Below are 23,013 nucleotides of genomic sequence, written 5' to 3' on the forward strand. Positions count from 1 at the left end.
GTGGGGATGAGTCCATGTGGATGCCTGACTGCCTTTAACCTTCCCTCGGGATCTGGCTGATGCATAACATTGGTGACAGATATTCATTTGGAAGCCTACTTGATTCAGCTCCAGGATTTACCTTCTCTTTTTGCATAAAGAGGGAGTGGTATTGAGCTTTTTATTTTCCTTTACTAAGAAATTCTAGAAACATAAAGGTAGTAAAAAAATATATATATATAAAGGTAGTAGGTAAGACAATTAGTCAGGAAACTACAGGGAATAAAAGGAAAAAACAAAGTGCCTTTAAACAGTTGTTCCTGGGTATCTCTCCGGGCCTGATAAATTTTATATACCTCACACAGCTCAGGTTGTTCTAAGCTGTTATTTTTTTTCTCATTTTCTACCTTTGCTTAAAATTTTTCTCTTCTAAAAGTGTTGATGATCAACGTTTTAGATGTTCAGGCCATCCCCAGGTTATGGATGAGATACATTCACTGAGAATGTTTTTAGGTCATATTTATATGTAACGCAGATCCCTGATTATTATACAGTAATAATAATAACAAAACAGCCAGGCTTGATGGCTTATACCTGTCACGTTAGCACTTTGGGAGGCTGAGGCTGGAGGATTGTTTGAGTTCAGGAGTTCAAGACCAGTCTAGGGAATAGTGAGACACTTTCTCTACAAAAAATTTAAAAATTAGCTGCTTATAGTCCCAGCTACTTCAGAGGCTGAAGCAGGAGTATCCATTTGAGCCCAGGGGTCTGAGATTGCTGTGAGCTACAGTGATGCCTCTGCATTCTAGCCTGAACAACAGAATGAGACTCTATCTCAAAACAATAATAATAACAATACTATAATGGCTTATGTGTGGTAATAATAATACAGTGTAATACGCTAATGATAATATCCCTGTACTATAATAATAAGTTACAGAAACTATTGTGCTTTCTTTTAACTCAAACAGAACATAAAAACAAACATATTAAAAATTTAGATGGGATAGGAGAAATTTTGAAACATAAACTTGAAGAGTTAGGTCCCCCCCCCAATGTAGCATTTTGCAGGAGGACGAGGCCCAATGGAGAGAAAGAACACCCAAACACTGTTTAAAAGAAGAAGAGCTTTATTCTAGCCCGTGAGCTACGGCAGGTAAGAGTTCAAAATCACCAGGCTCCCAGGCTGGCTCAGTCTTCTCCTTTTTATCTCCAATCGAAAAGTTCTGGCCCACAGATACCTTTCTCACTGGTCAGTTCGAATCAAGCTGGAGAAGTGGACTTGGGCTTTTACAGAACCATGGGCTTTTACAGAAGCCGAAGCAAGCGTTAGTTTTCAGGTCCCAGGAAGTTAAGTTTCTACAAATTCCAAAGAACTGAGTCATAACGAGGAGGACCTTGCAGGTGTATCCTTGGGGTCTCCTTGAGAAGACCTCTGTTCTTAGACGTCACTTTTTCTGGGTATCTTTCTCTCAGCCATCAGTGTCTTGCTTACTGGAAGGGCCTTTTTTTTTTTTTGAAGACAGTCTCCTTATGTTGCCCTCAGTAGAGTGCTGTGGAGCCACAGCTCACAGCAACCTTAAACTCTTGGGCTTAAGCAATTCTCTTGCCTCAGCCTCCCAAGTAGCTGGGACTACAGGCATCCGCCACAGCACCCACCTATTTTTTGTTGTAGTTGTCGTTGTTTAGCCGGCCCAGGCTGGGTTCAAACCTGCGAGCCTTGGTGTATGTGGCTGGTGCCGTAACCTCTGTGCTATGGAAGCCGAGCCTGGAAGGGGCATTTTTGAGGAGAGCTTTAGGCCTTAGAGAACCTGCACATGACCCATGGGATTCCATGAGAAAGAAGACCCCTGTAAAAGGTGTGTGCGTGAATGTCACCTTTTTCTGGGTTCTTCAAGGAGTCTTAGAGCTACTACAAGTTTCATGGTATCAAAGACGGCAAAAGAAAGGAGAAGCAAAACTGGAAGGAAATGGAAGATCAAGTCTTAGGGGACCCAATTTGGGGAGATTTTAAGCCGTCTCAAAGGCCAATGAACTTTTAAATTTTCTCAGTAAAAATCAGGCCAGCAAGATAGGAAGCATAAATGATGGGGTAAACTTTATTGTGGCTCACACTACAATCCTAACACTCAGGGAGACTGAGGTGGGAGGATTGCTTAAAGTCAGGATTTTAAGACCAGCCTGAGCAAGAGTAGTCCCTTGCTGTACTAAAAATAGAAAAATTAGCCAGGCAATGTGGTGGATACGTGTAGTCCCAGTTACTCAGTAGGAGTCTGAGGCAGGAGGATCGTTTGACCCAAGAATTTGAGGTTGCCGTGAGTGAGCTAGGCTAATGCCACAGCACTCTAGCCAGGGCGTGACAGATTAAGACTCTGTCTCAAAAAAAAAGTGCTTTAGTCAACTGAATAAAATTTCCAAAAACAGTATCCAAAAGAGAATAAATAGAACTCCTTTTTTTCCTAAAAATAAAAATATTGTAGCCTGAATATCAGCTTTTAAGCTGACTTCTAACCATAGAGCTCTTTAAAAAACAACAACAAAAACCCTTCCAATCTCTTTTTATCCAGATATCAGCCAGGACAAGCAGTAAGTAGATATTTCATTGTATCTGGTTGTAAAATCAACTTTATTCCGGTCATGTGCACAAATGAATTATTTTAGGCATGTCAAAGGACTTCCATTTTGGCCATCATAATGTGGTGTCATCTTGAGTTATGTGGGCCCCTTTGTTTAAATATCTACAAGATGAGGTTCTGTAGGTGTTAGTTAGACATAAAGCCAGCTGGAGTCTGCAAGGGAGGCTGCCTTCTTAGGGAGTCCTCAGACTTGGATGATTTATTACCCATAATTCAGAGACTGAATTACCACCAAGGTCTGGGCAGTGTTTTGGGTCTACATGTGCTGCTTGTGGGTGTAGTTTCTTATTTGTCATCTCTGAGTCGTGTCTGCTCTTCATTGTGTCTCAGCAACCCTGGGTCCCCAGAGGGTCACAGAGGGCTCACGAGTGCTAGGTGATCGACCTTTATGTGTGCTCACTGGCAAAGCCAGAGAGATTATGGATGTTCTGAGAAAAGAAACCCTGTAAGGCCACTGCACATTATGGGTTAGAGTCCTGACACCTCTGCCAGGTTTCTAATTATTTAGAGTGTCCTAATGGGCCAGTGGGAGCAATTCCTGTTTACATTTGGAGTGAGGCATCCATGCTCATAAATTAGGAAAAGAGAACCTAAGAGAGGTTTGTCATGGGTAAAACAATTGCATTTCCAAAATGAAAGCTCACAAGGCAACAAGATGTCAGCTGAAAATGAAAACATAAACAAACTGCTGACTCAAGATGGGTATGTTAGCAAGGGAAAACAATTCTAATTTCTGGACTTAAATAGCAAAGTCAGAGACAGAGACCCTTTTTCTGAGCAGGACATCCCAAATAAAATCTAGATTCATCCAAAGAAAGGGAGGTTATGAATTCAGGAGGACTCACCTGCAACACCTGATAGGACGTCTTTCAGAGTTAAACACCAGGAGGGTGTGGTTATCTGAATCTTGCAGATTATGCCAGATAAGTCAACTTAGCACTTTTCGATCCTAATTTTTCCGCCCAACTCTTATTTATTTGGGGCAGGAAGGAGGTTGATGGATTACTTGTAATTATCTTGTAGTTTTAAAAGAAAAAAACATAAATATGAACTCACCTGATGTTTTTATTATCTATTTTAGGTTGCATGAAATAATTAAAGCATTTCGTTTATTTTTATTTTATTTTATTTTATTTTTGCAGTTTTTGGCCAGGTCTGGGTTTGAACCTATCACCTCTGGCATATGGGGCTGGTGCCCTACTCCTTTGAGCCACAGGCACCACCCAAAAGAAATGCATTCAGTTTATTTATTTATTTTTTTGTAGAGACAGAGCCTTACTTTATTGCCCTTGGTAGAGTGCTGTGGTGTCACAGCTCACAGCAACCTCCAACACCTGGGCTTAGGCCATTCTCTTGCCTTAGCCTCACGAGTAGCGGACTACAGGTGCCTGCCACAATGCCCCGCTATTTAGGCCCCGGCTGGGTTTGAACCCGCCGGTCTCCGTGCATGTGGCCTGTACCCTGCCCACTGTGCTATGGGGACCGAGCCAAGTTGATAACTTCTTGAAGTAATATCCAGGATGAAGTCCAGGCTTTCTCTTGTACGTCTCACAGTAGAAAATGGTTTATCTCTTTCTACCTTTCTCATTTCTTCTGCTGCAAACCATGCAATCCATTTTGATTTTTTTTTCTTTATAAAATACATCTTCCCATGTAGCCTTCTTCAATATTAGAAGATGATGGTCTTCCCCTCTTTCTTAAATTTCTGTTCCTGGTGGCACCTGTGGCTCAAGGAGTAGAGCGCTGGCCCCATATGCCAGAGGTGGCGGGTTCAAACCCAGCCCCGGCCAAAAAAACTGCAAAAAAAAAAAAAAAGAAATTCTGTAAATTTCTGTTCCTCACATTGCTCACAAGCTGAGTAATGATATTTCTCTTGAAAGAAAGGTATGTCTGCACTTTTTCTCCACTCTCTTTATTTATTTATTTATTTTTATTTTTTTTGCAGTTTTTGGCCAGGGCTGGGTTTGAACCCCCCACCTCCAGTGTATGGGGCCAGCAGCGCCACCCAGCACTCTTTATTTAATGAGTAAAGGCTGTAGCCATTCACAGCTCAATTGCAACTTCCATCAGCCAGGAGGATAATGTTTTCCACCATTTAAAGGACCATCTTATAACCATAACTTCCACAGTACTAATCAGCTCTGTCCACTCTTCCCATAAACTTTGTGTGTTCAAAATAATTGTCAGTTTTTCAAATTGAAGAGGTTATTTCTTCCTGTAACCAGTGATCGATTATGTTTGAGGACCAAAGAATGTACTCAGCATTGTCACTAAACTCTTGTCATGGAATGAGAGGCATATCAACAAAGGAAACAACAAACATGTTGGAAGACATAGGATTGGAAAGGGTTAATGGAAGAGGTTATTTGAGCCCTGGAAGCATTGCAGTCCTCAAACTTGCCTCAAATAACCTCTCTGCTTATATTGATTTTGCCTCATTTCTTCTTTAGGTTGCTATTCATTTAGTTACCAATTTGTTTCTGTTACAGACACCTCTAGTTACCTATGCTAAATAGGTCATATAAGGGAAAAGTCCTCTGAGTTAAAGTCCTTCATTAACCTTCTGGCAACTGATGTAACACACATTTCTTTGTTGGGTCCTGGCTTGCTCTTTTTAGAGTGACCCAAGAGCTGAATGATTTCACTACAGCAGGGCAGTGGCTGCAGGATACATGCCCTGGATTTGGTGCATCTACATTACAGGCTAGTCCTGGGCCTTTCAAGTCACCCTGTGGTGCTCTTGGTCTCCCATGGAAGTCAGAATTTCAAAGATCTTTTCCTAGCATACGTGAAGGCAGGGCCTGGCCCTGCCCAGCCCTGTGTGTTTAGCTGTAGGATGCCACAGAGTGCTTAATACCATCTATTTATTATGTGGCTTCCAGACAGCAGAGAGATCATAATCTGTTTTTGCAGAAGAGAAAATGAATCCCCAGCAGTTAGGTAAACATAACATGTGAACTAACAAAATTAAAGACCAAATCAGGTGTCGATTCTGCTATGGTTTTCATGTGTCCCCCAAGGTTAATGTGTTAAAAAATTAATCCCTAATGTAACAGTGTTGAGATGTGGGACCTTTAAGAGGCGATTAGGCCATCAAGGCTTTGCCCTTATGAATGTATGGACATCATTATTCTGGGAGTGGGTTAGTTATTGCTCGGAGTGAGTTTGATAAAGGGTGAGTTTGGTCACCTGTCACTCCCTTGGATGCATACTCTCCTGCCCTTCTGCATGAGATGACAATAAGAGGGCCCTCACTAGATCCTAGCCCCTTCATCTGGGACTTCCCAGACTGCAGAACTGGAAGAAATAAATCTCTGTTCTTTATAAATTGCTCAGCCTCAGGTATTCTGTTATAGCAACATACAATGAACTAAAACAGATGCCCAGAGCAGTGGAATTTCCCAGTTTCAGATATTTAAAAGTAGCGTAATTGTCAGCATGTTTCCTCTGGGCTAGTTCAGGCACTTGTTTGCCTTTGTAACACAGGCAAAGGCCAAGAAAGTAAAAATGTTTTATGAGCTCTCTTTAAAACCATTTTACCCTTTTGGGAAATTAAAACCTGCATTTCTGCCCAAGGCCATTGATCAGAGGGGCATGGAAGTGTTCTTTGTACCACAGGAGGTGGCTCAATGGAATTGTCCAGGCAGAGGTCATGAGATTATCTTCATTAGAGTTGCTGTAGTTGAACAGCACTAACCTAAAGCCAAAAACTCCCTTTAAAATCTCTGTATTTCTGCTCAAAGAGAGGACAGTAGTACTTTGGAGAGTCTGCCATACTCCTGATTTGCTGGCAAATTAATAAACTTCTTTTTCCTTTTCTTCACACCATTTGTCCTTGTTCTTCCTTTGGCCACAGGCACAAGTACCAAACTTTTGGTAATATTTTGAAATCAAATTTATTCATTGCAGAGTAATACAGGGTGGCCATAAAGTTCATGTGCAATTTAAATAGTTAAGCTATACTTGAACTTTATGGCCACTCTGTATTTCACATGTTATTTTTATTTATTATTTAACTATCTATTGATTCATTGATTAATTTATTGGGACAAGGGTCATTCTGTTGCCCAAGCTAGAGAGTAGTGTTGCAGTCATAGCTCACTGAAGCTGTGGGCTCAAGTATTTCATATAGTTTAAACATCAAATAGTACTGAAAGGCTGATTTTAAAAACTAGTGGTCCAAGGTCCTGCTCTGTTGTCACCCCATGCACTCCCTGTACTCTTTCCTCCCATCAAGCCTGTCATGAGGAAACTTAGTTTTTTCTTCTGTCTATAACTACTTTTTTTTTGAGACAGAGTTTCACTATGCCACCCTTGGTAGAGTGCTGTGGCATTATAGCTCACAGCAACCTCCAACTCTTGGGCTTAAGCGGTTCTTTTGTCTCAGCCTCTCAAGTAGCTGGGACTACAGGCTTCCCACCACAACACTGGGCTATTTTGTTGTTATTGTTGTAGTTGTCATTGTTGTTCAGCAGGTCTGGGCTGGGTTCGAACCCGCCAGCCACAGTGTATGTAGTGCCCTAACCACTGAGCATGTTCACCGAGCCATAACTACTTATTTTAAAATTGTAAGCTTATACTGCCTTTTTGACTCCATAACAGACATACCTACATAAGACAGAAAAAGATCATTTTTCCTCCACTCTTCTGAGGTCTGAGGCCCTTGTAATAAGACAGATTAATAATAGAAAAAGAAGTGGAAATGTGTTAACATGTCTATCTTACATACAAATGGGAGATACTCAAGGGTATGAGAAGATCTCAAACAGGTTGCTTAGAATTCACACTTAAATACCATCTTCAGCTAAATCATAGAAAGAAAGGTGTGGGGGAATTGAGTTATGGTGACCAGAAAAATATGATTGGTAACCAGGAAAAATGTAAATAAAGGTAAAGTTTGCTAGGCAACTTTAAGTCTGTGCTTTTTCCATTTCTAATATTCTGTTGTGATTTAGAGACATTTTTCTCTTTGTACAGAAAGGGAGACACCCTTACAAATGGGAATTTCCTTTATAGATATACCTTTCTCTTAGAAAAGGGTAACTTCTACTTTTTTCAAAGCCTCTCCTGTGTCTGCTGTTTCTCAAAATTATCCTTATGTCCAAAAGGTATATTTTGAGATTGCAATTTCTAGTCTACTACAGCTGTTGATCTCAGTGCATAATAGATAAGGTTTTAGTTTTTTTCTCTACCTTTCTTCTGTCCATCCTTCCAATAGAGCTATGTTATAATAATTTTTGCTAAATTCGTAGTTAGTACTAACATCATCATCACCATGCAGTATTGTTCACTTTTGCACTAAATAGCGTTCTTTGATTTCTCTTGCTTTCTAGTACTATAGTTTGTTTATTTATTTATTTATTCATTTATTTATTTTTATTGAGACAGAGTCTCACTTTGTTGCCCTTGGTAAAGTGCTATGGTGTCATAGCCCACAGTAACCTCAAACTCTTGGGCTTAAGCAATTCTCTTGCCTCAGCCTCCCGAGTAGCTGAGACCATAGGCGCATGCCACAACACCCGGGTGTTTTTTTGTGTTTTTTTTTTAGCAGGCCCAGGCTGGGTTCGAACCCACCAGCCCTGGTGCATGTGGCTGGCACTCTACCCACTGAGCTACAGGTGCCACTTTTTTTTTTTTTTAAGACAGAGTCTCACTCTCTTGCCCCAGGCTAGAGCACTGTAATGTCAGCCTACCTCACAGCCACCTCAAACTAGTGATCCTCCTGCCTTAGCCTTCTTATTAGCTGGGACTACAAGTGCCCACCCGCAATGCCTGAATAGTTTTCAATTTTTAGTAGAAACGGGATCTCACTCTCCTTAGCCTGGTGTCAAACTCCTGAGCTCAAGTAAGCTCTATCTCCCAGACTGCTAGGATTATAGGTGTGAACCACCACCCTTGGCCAACTAGTAGTTGTCAAAGTAGTTAATAAGAAGAACCTTTTATTTGCTTAATTTTCAATTTCTTCTTATTTTTTCCCAAAGTTTCTAAAAGCTGAGAGTACTTTTTCCACATTCCTACCCTATACTTTTTTATCAGTTTTTTTTTGTTTGTTTTTTTGAGACAGAGTCTCTGCATGCCAGGCTGTAGGATAATGGCATAATCATAGCTCACTGTAGCCTCAAACACCTGAGCTCAGTCAATCTTAATGCTTTAGCCTCCTAAGTTGTTGGGACTACAGGCACACCCCCCCACACCTGGCTTACACACACACACACACATATTTAAATTTTTTGTAGAGACAAGGTCTTGCTAGGTTGCTCAGGCTGTTCTCAAACTCCTGGCTTCTATCTATACTCCCTCCTTCTGCCTTCCACAATGCTAAGATTACTCATTTGAGCTGACACAGTGGCCCAGTTCATTTGTTAATCTAGAGTCATCCTTTTGGAGTGGGTGTGGTTGCTCCTGCCTGTAATCAAAGCACTCTGGAAAGCTAAGGTAAGAGGATTGCTTGAGCTCAGGAGTTCTAGAACAGCCTGAGCAAGAGTGAGACCCCATTTCTACTAAAAATAGAAAAAAACTAACCGTGCGTGGTGGCAGGCAACTGTAGTCCCAGTTACTTGGGAGGCTGAGGCAAGAGGATCTCTTGAGCCCAAGAGTTTGAGGTTGCTGTGAGCTACAATGATACCACGGCCTTCTATCCAGGGCAACAGAGTGAGGCTGTGTCTCCAAAAAAAAAGAATAGAAGAATCTTCCTTTTGTTCTCTTTGAGTATGTTCCCATTGCTTTCTAGGCCTGATACAAAGCAGTCTTCTTGGAACTTTTTTTATCCATCTTCTGACTTGGATCCCATTTCCTTCATCCTCTTTCTCTGTCTTTCCTCATTTTGCTGAAGCACATTCTGTAATTTCTATGATAGAGTACATTACAGATAAATTTTTTGAGTCCTTGCATATTTGAAAACATCTTTCCAGCTCGGTGCCTATAGCTCAAGCGGTGAAGGCACCAACCACATACACCAGAGCTGACGGGTTCAAATCAGCTCGGGCCTGCCAAACAATGACAACTACAACAAAAAAATAGCCAGGCGTTGTGGTGCTGCCTGTAGTCCCAGTTATTTGGGAGCCTGAGGCAAGAGAATCACTTAAGCCCAGGTATTGGAGGTTGAGGCTCTGTCTCAAAAAAAAAAAAAAGGAAAACATCTTTCCCTCAGACATGATAGGTACTTGGGCTAGGTATAGAATTCTGGGTTAAAATTTATTTTCACTCAGTTTCAAAGGTTGCGTGCCTAGTTTTCTAGTTCCCAGTATTACTGAGAAGTCTGATGTGTCTCCTTGATCCCCTTTGTTTCATAAGTTCCTTCTCTCTTTTTTTTTTTTTTTTTGTAGAGACAGAGTCTCACTGTACCGCCCTCTGGTAGAGTGCTGTGGCATCACACGGCTTACAGCGACCTCTAATTCTTGGGCTTACGCGATTCTCTTGCCTCAGCCTCCAGAGCAGCTGGGACTACAGACGCCCGCCACAAGGCTCGGCTATTTTTTTGTTGCAGTTTGGCCTGGGCTGGGTTTGAACCCGCCACCCTCGGTATATGGGGCCGGTGCCCTACTCACTGAGCCACAGGCGCCGCCCCCGTAAGTTCCTTCTTCCACCTCATCCCACCCTTAAAAGCTTTAAAGAACTTTTATCCCCCCTACTCTGCATTTTCATGATAAAACTGCATTAAAAATGGAGATACTGAGTATATGTGGTTAGTTTCATCTCTGCCTGCAAGTAGTCTACATAAAACATTCCTGCAGGAACAATTGGGAGGAATGGCAAATGTTTACATGGAATACCTTTCTATAAGAAATCATTCCCCAAGACTCAAAATCACATATGATTGGCTTGGCACCTGTGGCACAGCTAGGGCACCAGCCACATACACTGGAGCTGGCGGGTTCGAATCCAGCCTGGGCCTGCCAAACAACAATGACAACTACAACCAAAAAGTAGCCTGACGTTGTGGCAGGCACCTATAGTCCCAGTTACTTGAGAAGCTGAGGCAAGAGAATTGCTTAAGCCCAAGAGTTGGAGGTTGCTGTGAGCTGTGACACCACAGCACTCTACCCAGGGTGACATAGTGAGACTGTCTCAAAAAAAAAAAAAAATCACATAGTATTTTGGTTCAGCGCCTAGAGCTCAGTGAGTAGGGCGTCAGCCACATACACTGAAGGTGGCGGGTTTGAGTCTGGCCCAGGCTTGCCAAACAACAATGACAACTATAACCAAAAAAATAGCCAGGTGTTGTGGTGGGCGCCTGTAGTCCCAGCTACTCGGAAGGCTGAGGCAAGAGAATCGCTTAAGCCCAAGAGTTTGAGGTTTCTGTGAGCTGTGACGCCACAGCACTGTACTGAGGGTAGCATAGTGAGACTCTGTCTCAAAAAAAAAAAAAAAAAAAAAAAAAAATCAGGAGTTTTAAATACTTGGCAAAATAAAGATTTCTTGTCCCATACCCACTTGGGAAGATAACATTTTCGCCTTCTTACCTAATATTAGTCTTTGTACTGCTCAAACCAGCTTACTACAGTCTGAATTATTTCACAGCCAAGACTTCAAATGGTGCAAAATAATGGACATCTGCCAATTTTTAAAATTTTAAGAATTGACTGCAGGCCAGGTGAAGTAGCTCACACCTGTAATTCTACTAGCACTATAGGAGGCCAAGGTAGGAGGATCCCTTGAGCTTAGGAGTTCTAGACCAGCTGAGCAACAGTGAGACCCAATGTCTACTAAAAATAGAAAAAAAATAAGCCAGGCATTGTGGCAGGCACCTGTAGTCCCAACTACTGGGGAGGCTGAATGAAGCAAGAGGATCATTTGAACTCAGGAGTTTGAGGTTGCTATGAGCTAGGCTGACTCTATGGCACTCTAGCCTGGGGCAACAGAGTACGACTGTCTCAAAAGAAGAAAAAATTTAAAAAAAGAATTGACTACAAGGATAGTGCAGATTTCTTACCTGTCATAGTCAGAAGCCAGAGGGCATGATACACACACTCTCATTCTCATTTTCAAATCCCACATATTTAGTAGTTAAATATTACTTTAAACTTTGAGAAATATCTTTTTTAACATGCTATATAAACTAATGAGTTGTTTAGCCCTAGGGGAAAAAGAATCATCCATCTTACTTTAAACTTGTGAAAAGTGTAAAATGAACTATTTAGGAAATGACATTGCTGATCATAGTAGAATACACAATGTCCAGTTCCATCATACTCTTTTTTTTCTTTAGGCAAAGTCTTTTACATATTTTTCAGACATTTCGAACTTTGGCCATATTTTGGCCACTTCTGTGGCAAAAATAACATATTGTTGGATTTTTTTTTTAGATATTTACATAGACTTTATCACTTCCCTTCCAAACTCTCTTAGGCTTCTGTGGGTAAGACATAGTATTAATATTTCTAATGAACAGCTATATACGGATTATATCATGTTCCCCAGTTGTACAGATTTCCATCTTTTTGCTAGGTTAGGTATGTCATGCCACAGCTTTCCACTAGAAAATACTTTAAGCATCTACTTTGGGAAAGCACTGTACCGTGCCTAATAACGCAGTTGTTTACTTTGTAGAGGGTAGGTTCTCCTCTGTCCCTTAGAAACGCTCTAGATTACTGATATTGAGAATGATAGTAAATAATCCTTTGAAAGGGTTCATAGATGAAGCCAAAGGGAAGTCTTTCTTGCTGTTGCAAACTGTGGCATTTTTCATCTATCGTCTGGCAAAGTTCTTTTAAGTTCCTTTCTTCCACACCTGGGAGATGAGTAGAAGAAAGAGCATTTCACTTCAACTTTAGTTAGTTGGTTTTCCGTAATCCTTCCTTGCCCAGTATTCACTATGTTTCATAGGGCCTTTAATTTAATTTAATTTTTTTGAAATTAATTAATTTGTTATTTTTAAGATTTTATAAAATTATTTTTAAAATGTTAAATATTTCAAAATATTAAGGGGTACATGTTTGTATAACATGGATACCTTTTGTAATGCTTAAGTTGGGGCTTTTAGTGTGTCTATCACCAGAATAGTGTTTGTTATACCTGATAGGTGGGGTTTTTGTTTGTTTTTGTTTTGAGACAGAGCCTCAAGTTGTCGCCCTGGGTAGAGTGCCGGGGTATTACAGCTCATAGCAACCTCCAACTCCTGAGCTTAAGCAATTCTCTTGCCTCAGCCTCCCAAGTAGCTGGGACTACAGGCTCACGCTACAACGCCTGGCTATTTTTTTGGTTTTAGTTGTCATGTTGTTTGGCAGGCCTGGGCTGCATTCAAATCCACCAGCTCTGGTGTTTGTTGTTTGGCAGGTCTGGGCTTCGAATGCAGCCCGGGCCTGCCAAACAACATGACAACTCGGAGCCGCTTGAGCTATAGGCTCCAAGCCCTGATAGGTATGTTTTTACCTCTCACCCCTCTCCTTCTGGTTTCCAATGACCTTTATATCTCTTTGTGCTCATGTATACCCATCATTTAACTTCCAATTATTAAATAGTACATGTGGTAGTGTTTTTTTCATTGCTAATATACTTTATTCTGCATAGGTCTCCATCTCCAAGAGGGGTTTGATTAGGTTACATAGTTTGCTTACCTAAGGTTAAAGTCCGAGTTAGTTGTGCTCTGCACCCAGGAAGTGTGCAGTATACCCGGGCAGTGTGTCTGTTGGGTGGGAATTTACCCAACCTCTTTCCCCTTTACTTGAATTTAACCTTTTGACTGCATACAACACCTATAAAGTGTTCAAACAGGATGTTGTTTGGTACAAATAATGCCTGTAGGCACCTTTCCTTTCTCAGCACTTGGCAGTTAAAGGGTTAATTGAGTTTCTCTCATATGAGCATGTAGCTGTTAATCTGGTTCTAATTAAGTATGAGTATGTGTGGTGCTTGTTTTTCCATTCTGTGCTTAGGAGAATGTTCTCCAAAGGTTATGAAATCTCCCTGTTTTAAAATGGCTGAATAGTATTCCATGACACACATATACTTCAATTTATTAATCCATTTATGTGTTGAAGGGCACCTGGGTTGTTTCCACATCTTTGAAATTATGAATTGTGCTGCTATAAACATTCAAGTGCAGATGTCCTATGGTAAAATGACTTTTTTCTTTTGAGTAAATACCTTGTAATGGGATTGCAGGATCAAATGGTAGGTCTACTTTTTAGTTCTTAGAGGAATCTCCATATTCCTTTCCACAGTTTTCCTCCATTCAATATGATGTTGGTTGTGGATTGCTTGTAGATGGCTTCTGTCAGTTTAAGAAATGTTCTATCTATGCCAGTTTTCTTAACTGTTCTTATAAGAAGTTGCTGCATTTTGTCAAATGTTATTTCTGCATCTGTTGACAGGATCACCTGGTCTTTGTTTTTACTTCTATGTATATGGTGAATTATGTTTATAGATTTGCATTTTTTGAACCAGCCTGTATCCCTGGGATGAAACCCACCTGCTTGTGATGAATTGTTTTTTTGATATGTTGATCAATTCTGTTTGCTAAGATTTTATTGAATATTTTTATGTCAATGTTTCTTTTTTTTTTTTTTTGTAGAGACAGAGTCTCACTTTATGGCCCTTGGTAGAGTGCCGTGGCCTCACACAGCTCACAGCAACCTCCAGCTCCTGGGCCTGAGCGATTCTCTTGCCTCAGCCTCCTGAGTAGCTGGGACTACAGGCGCCCGCCACAACGCCCGGCTATTTTTTGGTTGCAGTTTCGTCAGGGGCCGGGTTTGAACCCGCCACCCTCGGTATATGGGGCCGGCGCCCTACCAACTGAGCCACAGGCGCCGCCCTATGTCAATGTTTCTTAATAAAATTGGTTTGTAGTTTTCTTTTTTGACTGGATCCTTTTCTGGTTTTGTTATGAGGGTGATATTTGCTTCATAAAAGGAGTTGGGGAGCATTCCTTCCTTCTCAAGGTTTTAAAATAGCTTCTGTTGGGTGGCGCCTGTGGCTCAGTGAGTAGGGTACCGGCCCCATATGCCGAGGGTGGCGGGTTCAAGCCTAGCCCCGGCCAAACTGCAACAAAAAAAAAAAAAGAGATTCTAAAAGAATAGCTTCTGCATTATAGGTGCAAGCTCTTTGAAGGATTGGTAGAATTCTGATGTGAAACTGTCTGGTCTGGGACTTTTTTTTGTTGGAAGCTTGCTTATTGTTTCAATTTTGGTGCTTGATATTTGGTCTACTCAAGTATTGTATTTCTTTCTGATTGAGTCTAGGAATTTGTCCATTTCCTTTGCATTTTCAAATTTTGGGGTGTAGAGATTTTTGTAGTATTCAGTGATGATATTTTGTATTTCTGTGGTATCTGTTGTTATTTCCCCTTTTTCATTAATGGTACAACTTTCCTATTTCTGGTTCATCTGGCCAAGGGTTTATTGATTTTTATTTATCTTTTTAAAGAAACAACTTTTGTTTTGTTAATCTTCTGAGTGATTCTTTCGTTTTGGATTTCATTTAGTTCTGATGTGATTTTCTTGGTTTTTTTCTGCTGGGTTTGGAATTAGATTGCTCTTCCTTTTCCAGTTCCTTAAGATGATTCATTAAATTGTTGATTTGTGCTCTTTCTCATTTCTGGATGTAGGCATTTGAAAGACAAACTTCTCTTTCAGGACTGCTTTTGTGTATCCTACAGGTCTTGCTAGCTTGTGTCCTCATTGTTGTTTTTTTAAGGGAATCTAATGATGTCCTTCTTTATCTTCTCCTTAACCTAGCTATCAACCAGGAATAGGTTGTTTGGTTTCCTTGACTTTTTGTGGGGATGAGTGTTTTGGTTAGAATTGAGTTCTACTTTAATTTCATTGGTCTGTAAACATATAAGGTATAATTTTTTCTTTTTTGAGATTTGATTTGTGACTTAGGATACGATTGATCTTGGAGGATGATCCATGAGCTGATGAGAAGAACATATATTCAGTAGTATTGGGGTGAAATGTTCTTCATATGTCTATTATGCCCATTTATTCCAAAGTCATATTTCAGTCCATTGTTTCTCTCCTTAAGTTTCAGCTTGGAGGATCTGTCCAGTTATATCAGTGCAGTGTTGAAGTCTCCAGCTATTATGGTATTGTTGTTTATCATATTATTCACACCAAGTAGGGTTTGCTTTATAAATCTGGGAGCATTTCAGTTGGATGCATAAATATTTAGAATTGAAATGTCTTCTTGTTGGATTGTTCCCTTGACCAGTTTTACAGTATTTAGTATCTATCTTTCTCTTTCTTTACTTTTGTTGCTTTAAAGTCAGTTATATGTGCAATAAAAAATTATGATTCCTGCTTTCTTTTGGTTTTCATTTGCACGAAATATTGTTTTCTTTTTTTTTTTTTTGGCCGGGGCTGGGTTTGAACCCGCCACCTCAGGCATATGGGACCGGCACCCTATCCCTTGAGCTACAGGCGCCGCCCCGAAATATTGTTTTCTACTCCTTTATCCTGCGCCTCGATTTGTCTTTGGGTTGGGGGTTAGATGCATTTCCTGAAGACAGCATATACTTCGTTTGTATTTTTTTTTTTTATCTAGTCAGCCATCTATCTCTTCCATGAGCAATTCAGGCCGTTCACATATCAATGGATTGATAGGTAAGGTGGAGTTTGGTTCATTTTATGTCGGACTCTGTTGCCTTGTGTTTTTTGGGTTTTGTTTGTTTGTTTGTTTTGTGGTTTTTGGCCAGGGCCGGGTTTGAACCTGCTACCTCCAGCATATGGGACTGGCGCCCTGTCCCTTTGAGCCACAGGCGCCGCCTATTTTTTTTTGTTTGTTTGTTTGTTTTTAGACAAAGAGTCTCACTGTGTCGCCCTTGATAGACTGCCATGGCGTCACAGCTCACAGCAACCTTAAACTCTTGGGCTTAAGCAATTCTCTTGCCTCAGCCCGGCTACTTTTTGTTGCAATTGTCATTGTTGGTTAGCTGGCCTAGGCCAGGTTTGAACCCACCAACTTCGGTGTATGTGGCTGGCGCCATAACCACCCTGCTGTGGGCGCTGAGCCTGTTGCCTTGTTTTATCACATGGACTACTCTGGTAGTTAGGCTTTGTTCTTTGGTTTCCGGGTATCTTTATTTTGCTGGGGGTCCATCGTGTTGGTTTTTGTATAGTGCAGGTCTGAGTACTTCCTTCATAATAGGTCTTGTACTGGCAGGTTTTCTCAATGTTTGCTTGCCAAAAAGATTTGATTTCTCCTTCAAATATGATAATTTAATTTTGGAGAATACAGAATCTTAGGCTGGCATTTGTTTTGTTTAGGAAGGTTGAAGGTAGGAGCCCTCTGTCCTCTGGCTTATAATGGTTTACTGACAAGTCAGCTGTTAGTCTGTTGGGTTTGCCCTTGTAGTTCAATTGCTCTTATGACTGGCTGCTTGAAGAACTTTCTCTTTCATTTTGACTTTGGCCAGGTTAATATAATATGTCTAGAGGAAGCTCTATAAAAATGTCTTCTCTTCTCCTTTCTAAGCTCTTTGACTGATCCATAAATTGGATTAACATACAACAGATTAACAGGGGGAAATAGTTTTAATTATTTGTGCAAGTCTCTGAGAAGTCTCACAAAAATAGGAGATTCAAAAAAGGGCCAGATAATTGAACCTTATATAGTACTTCTCAGCTACAGAAAGGAATAGGGGCCTGAGGTTTCTGAGAGATAGTGGAGATAAATTGTTGGAGAATGAGGGGAAAAAATATATGATGAAAACATATATGAATATGGCAGATTGTGGTTTCCGGCGCTCTCATGTACAGAGTCCAGACCAAGTGGATGCTTCAGTGCTTGGCTGAGTGGTACCGCTGACAGCGGCCTCATTGGCATATTTTGGGATGGCATATTCTGGTGTCCTTGCAGTCATTTGGGGGGGGTTGTGTGTCCCAAGACCTGAAACTGGATGTTGAAAGCTTGTCATTGCTCAAATATCTGACTAAAAACCTTATAACTCTGTTTCTCATTAAAAACTCTATATCTCCGGCTCGGCACCCATAGCACAGTGGTTACGGCGCTAGCCACATACACCGAGGGTGGCAGGCAACAAAAAAATAGCCGGTGTTGTGGCAGGCACCTGTAGTCCCAGCTACTTGGGAGGCTGAGGCAAGAGAATCACTTAAGCCCAAGAGTTGGAGTTTGCTGTGAGCTGTGACATCACGGCACTATATGGAGGGCGACATAATGAGACTCTGCCTCAAAAAAATAAACAAATAATAAAATAAAACTCTGTAACTCTGAGAGGGGCTTAGATTCTACTGGTGAGAGTGGATTTGGGGGTCATAAGATGGAAATGCTCCCAAAACGTAAAGTTATCGTACCATGGGTGAATGTTCCAGAAGACCTGCTAGATCTCAAAGTGTTTCAGGTGCAGACATGGCTGTTAGAACCATATTTGGCCCAGACAGATCACGAATCTCTTTCTCTGAGGAGGCGGGCAAAGCCATGATTGAGCTGAAAACTCTGGAATCTTCAGACCTCACTGAGATTGTGGTTTCCGGTGCTCTCATGTACAGAGTCCAGACCAAGTGGATGCTTCAGTGCTTGACTGAGTGGTACCGTTGACAGCCGCTGCAAGAGATTGTCAAACTTGAGGAAGCTGTGACTGGCCTCCACCTACTTTCTTAGATGAAGTGAAACCAATTTCCAGCCCACATGACTGAGGCCAAGAGGGAGAGATTGGGTTGTGGCTGGAGCTGGCTCAGTCCAGCTTGATTTAAACTCTGCTATAGCCTGATGAGTTAAGAAAAACCATCCGTTTGAGTCTCTGCCCTTGTTGAGTCCTGATGTGGCTTGCTAATTAAAAAATAAAAGTTTTGGGCGGCGCTTGTGGCTCAGTGAGTAGGGCACCAGTCCCATATGCCGGAGGTGGCGGGTTCAAACCCAGCCCTGGCCAAAAACCACCAAAAAATAAATAAATAAATAAAAGTTTTAAATAAGTAAAAAAAAAAAACAAACCCAAACTCTATAACTCTGTTTCTCATTAATAACCCATAACTCTGTTTCCCCTTAACTTGGTGAGTGTCAAGATACTGTTATTGGAACCATAAGGTCTCAGCCGGGATCTTTTTGCTTACCCAAGGAGATGAGGATTGCTAAAGAAGAAAGAAAACTGAAGGATTACTAATGCAAAAGAACTGAAGAGAAGCAGCCTCAAATCTGACTCCCCTACTAATGGAGAGTAGGAGTTTTTAAAAGGGGAACTAGGGCGGCGCCTGTGGCTCAGTCGGTAAGGCGCCAGCCCCATATACCGAGGGTGGCGGGTTCAAACCCAGCCCCGCCAAACTGCAACCAAAAAATAGCCGGGTGTTGTGGCGGGCGCCTGTAGTCCCAGCTGCTCAGGAGGCGAGGCAAGAGAATCGCTTAAGCCCAGGAGTTGGAGGTTGCTGTGAGCTGTGTGAGGCCACAGCACTCTACCAAGGGCCATAAAGTGAGACTCTGTCTGTACAAAAAAAAATAAAAATAAAAGGGGAACTAACTGCCTTGTGGTGAAATTGAGAAGAGTCTATCTGCCTGAAGTCTGCCCAGGGGCCTTTGAATCTCAGCACCTTTGTCTTGCAAAAATTCTTCCATTTCTGAAAAACAAACTCAGAAAGGTTAAGTAGTTGGTTAAAAGCTACTGGTTTGCTCATCAAGCTCTACTTGCCTGAGAATCTAAAATATAACAGGGAGAGGATTATGAAAAAACATATTAGAGTGCACCAAGCAATGTGGTTTATACTTGTAATCACAGCACTTTGGGAGGCTAAGGTGGGAGGATCACTTAAGACCAGGAATTCAAGACCTGTCTCAGCAACATAGCAAAATCTCATTTCTACAAAAATTTAAAAAATAGCCTAGCATGGTGCCATATACCTATAGTTCCAGCTACTCAGGGTGCTGAGGCAAGGGCATCACTTGAGCCCAGGAGTCCAAGGTTGCAATGAGATGTGATTGCACCACTGGGCAACAACCTAGTGAGGCCCTGTCTCAAAAAAAAAAAAATCCCCAAAACATACAGGGGTCATTGAAATTTTTTTCATACAGCCGGTAAAAGTGTGACTTAAAGAATGACTCTTCTTTGTGTGACATTTTCCTTGATACACTTCTTAGAATTAATTATCCACCCACCACATGGATGTTCCCAGCATTGACAAGCAATGACAAGCCTTCGTATCTGCATCACTCAACCCAGCCCCTGCTTCAGAAATGGCAGGGGTTCTTCATTCTTGTTGGTGCCTCCTCCCAACCTTAGGGTGTGTGGCTGGGGGTTGGGTTTTGTTGAAGCTTAACAAAGTGTGGAAAGTATGAAAATTATATCTCACTGGAAGGTCTTGCTCAAGGCATTTTACCCATTACAGTTTTTTTGTTGTTGTTTGAGACAGAGCCTCAAGCTGTCCCCCTGGGTAGAGTGCTGTGGCATTACAGCTCATAGCAACCTCCAACTCTTGGGCTCAAGCGATTTCTCCTGCCTCCGCCTCCCAAGAAGCTGGGATTACAGGCACCCGCCACAACACCCGGCTATTTTTTGGTTGCAGCAGTCACTGTTGTTTGGCAGGCGGGCTGGCTTCGAACTTGCCAGCTCAGGTGTATGTGGCTGGTGCCTTAGCCACTTGAGTCACAGGCACTAGGCCCCATTACAGTTATTAACACAGAAGGTGCATTGCTGGCCTAGAGTGGTAGTTTGCAGCTCAGTGAAGAACTCTAAACTAGCTGGCCTTGCCGTCTAGGTGATTGACCTATTGGCCTCTTAAAGATTAGCTTCTGATTGACTGCTGGAAAAATAAGGGTCAGAGTTCTTGGCCTGCTTTCCACTTGTTCAGAGGGCCTAACAACATAGTTTTAATTATAATAAGGCATATTTTGTGAGCCTCAGAGGAGATGGGGATAGATGAGGTTGAAGGCTGATGTACCACCTGTATGGATACATGGAGCCATCTCTGGGGGTTCTCCTAATCACACAGCCCAGAAAGGACATAAGCCCAGCAAGGTATGGTATTTATGGAAGTTCACTGCCAGTTCTGTGCCCATCTCTGCTTAGGAGCAGTTGGCAAATTCCAACTGTGGCCGCAGCTGTGTAAAAAGATGTGAAGCCCAGCTTGAGTTGGGTTCAGGTCTTGGCCTTCATGATGCTGGTGCTTCAGTCGTGAGGCTGCTGAGAGAGTCAGTTTGGCTTCTACAAAGAGTGGAAGCTGGTATTGTATGAAGTTCCTTTCACACATGTGATGTGAAATGTTTGTCTGTGGGGAAGTCAAGACTCAAAGAGGTTAAGTAACTGTACATAATATGGAGACTGAATCAGAACTCAAGCCAAAGAAAGATCTTTTCCTCCAAAGCCCATGAAGTTTCTACTCTGCCTTAATTCACCTCTACGGGATTCACATTCATGCTGATTTAGAAACTGAGAATGTTCCTGCTAGAATTTAGAGTTCTACTATAAGAACACAGAGCATCTCCGATTATCAGGATAGTTATAGAGTTACATGGGCACTTCTGAGGACGGTTTTAATTTTACATTCTTTTGAATGTATGTGAGAATGTTTTTATGCTCAATGCTCTTCCTTCTGGTGCCTGGCATAATAATTGTTGTCTGGCTCCTTATGCAAGGAGTTAATTTTTAAGTTGAACCTTCAGTAATGCCTGTAGATGAAGTTTAGTTTTCCTCTTGGACTTTTTCCTTCTTTTTTGGAGGAAATACCAAGTTAAGGGTAGAATGGGGATTTTATTTCTGTAACAAATACAGAAGTAACATTACATATTTAAAACCAAAATGCAGCCTATATAATTCTGTAACAGAGATGAATTGCTAATAGTGTATTTTTGGCTCCATTTATCTTTCTTGGTGCCAAGTTCCCTTTAGTTTTTCCTTCAGAGGTATATTAACCTGGGCCTGTTGTACCAACAGAGGTGTATTGGAGATACCAGTAATTTCATTTTCTTTTGGGTTTTCTTTAAGGCAGAGTCGTACTTTCTCGTCCCAGCCTAGAGTGCCATGGCACATCAACCTAGCTCATAGCAACCTCAAACTCTTGGGCTTCAGAGACCTTCCTGCCTCAGCTTCCTGAGTAGCACCTACCGCAATGCTCAGCTAATTTTCTCTAATTTTACTAGAGATGGGATCTCACTCTTGCTGGTCTCAACTGCTGAGCTCAAAGGATCCTCCCACCTTCACCTTTCAGAGTACTAGGATTATAGGTGTAAACCATCACACCGAGCTGTATTTTCTTCTGTAACTAAAAAACATTGTGTAAGTTACATGTGGATGTAAATATGAATGGGATGAAAAATAAAAGTCCCTCCCATTTACGATTCTTAGTTTTCCAGTAGAGAGAGGCAAGCATGAAACCAATTTCTTAGTTATCCTTCCAGAGGTAGTTTTATCTGTATAAAGTGTATTCAGGCACACTTCAGAAATGTTACAGGTATGGTTGCAGGTCATAGCAATAACGGAAATATTGCAATAATGCACATAAATTTGGGGATTTCATAGTGCATATAAAAGTTATGTTTACACTGTAATAGTCTGTTCATTGTAAATAGCATTATGTCTAAAAAACAATGAACAGGGCAGCACCCGTGGCTCAGCAAGTAAGGCGCCAGCCCCATATACCAAGGGTAGCGGGTTTGAACCCGCCCCTGCCAAACTGCAACAACAAAAAAATAACCGGCAGTTGTGGTGGGTACCCGTAGTCTCAGCTACTCTGGAGGCTAAGGCAAGAGAATCACCTAAGCCCAAAGGCTGGAGGTTGCTATGAGCTGTGATGCCACATCACTCCACCCAAGGTGACAAAGTAAGACTCTGTCTCAAAAAAAAAAAATACGCATACTTTAATTTATTAAAGGGCAGCGCTTGTGGCTCAGTCGGTAGGGCGCCGGCCCCATATACCGAGGGTGGCGGGTTCAAACCCGGCCCGGCCAAACTGCAACCAAAAAATAGCCGGGCGTTGTGGCGGGCGCCTGTAGTCCCAGCTACTCGGGAGGCTGAGGCAAGAGAATCACTTAAGCCCAGGAGTTGGAGGTTGCTGTGAGCTGTGTGAGGGCACGGCACTCTACCGAGGGCCATAAAGTGAGACTCTGTCTCTACAAAAAAAAAAAAAAAAAAATACTTCATTGCTGGGTGGCGCCTGTGGCTCAGTGGGTAGGGTGCTGGCCCCATATACCAAGGGTAGAAGGTTCAAACCCGGCCTTGACCAAACTGCAACAAGAAAATAGCCAGGTGTTGTCGGGTCGTGGGGCGGAGGGAAGAGCGAGCGAGCGAGCAGGAGGTGCCGACGCCAGACGCGGAGGGAAAGAGCTACTAGTAGCCGCCGAGAGGCCGCGGAACCTGCGACAACCGAGCCAGTCCAGGCGCCGCCGAAGCCGCCGCCGCCGCCGCCGCGCCCCCATGGCGGCCACCAAGATGTCACCTGCATTTTACAGATCAGGAAACAGGCAGTTTCTCCCAGGCCACTCTGCATGTGGCGGCCGAGTTTCAGGAGCCCCCGCCAGT

At 42.0% G+C, this 23,013-nt stretch overlaps 1 protein-coding gene across 2 annotated transcripts in view; it reads left to right on the forward strand.

The window, feature by feature from the left end:
- The window catches only part of RP9 (RP9 pre-mRNA splicing factor), a 52,591-nt gene that overhangs the window by 2,734 nt on the left and 26,844 nt on the right, over positions 1 to 23,013 (forward strand). The gene's annotated exons all lie outside the window — the stretch shown is intronic.

This window comes from Nycticebus coucang, chromosome 11, assembly GCF_027406575.1.
Source record: "Nycticebus coucang isolate mNycCou1 chromosome 11, mNycCou1.pri, whole genome shotgun sequence".
Lineage (NCBI taxonomy): Eukaryota > Metazoa > Chordata > Mammalia > Primates > Lorisidae > Nycticebus > Nycticebus coucang.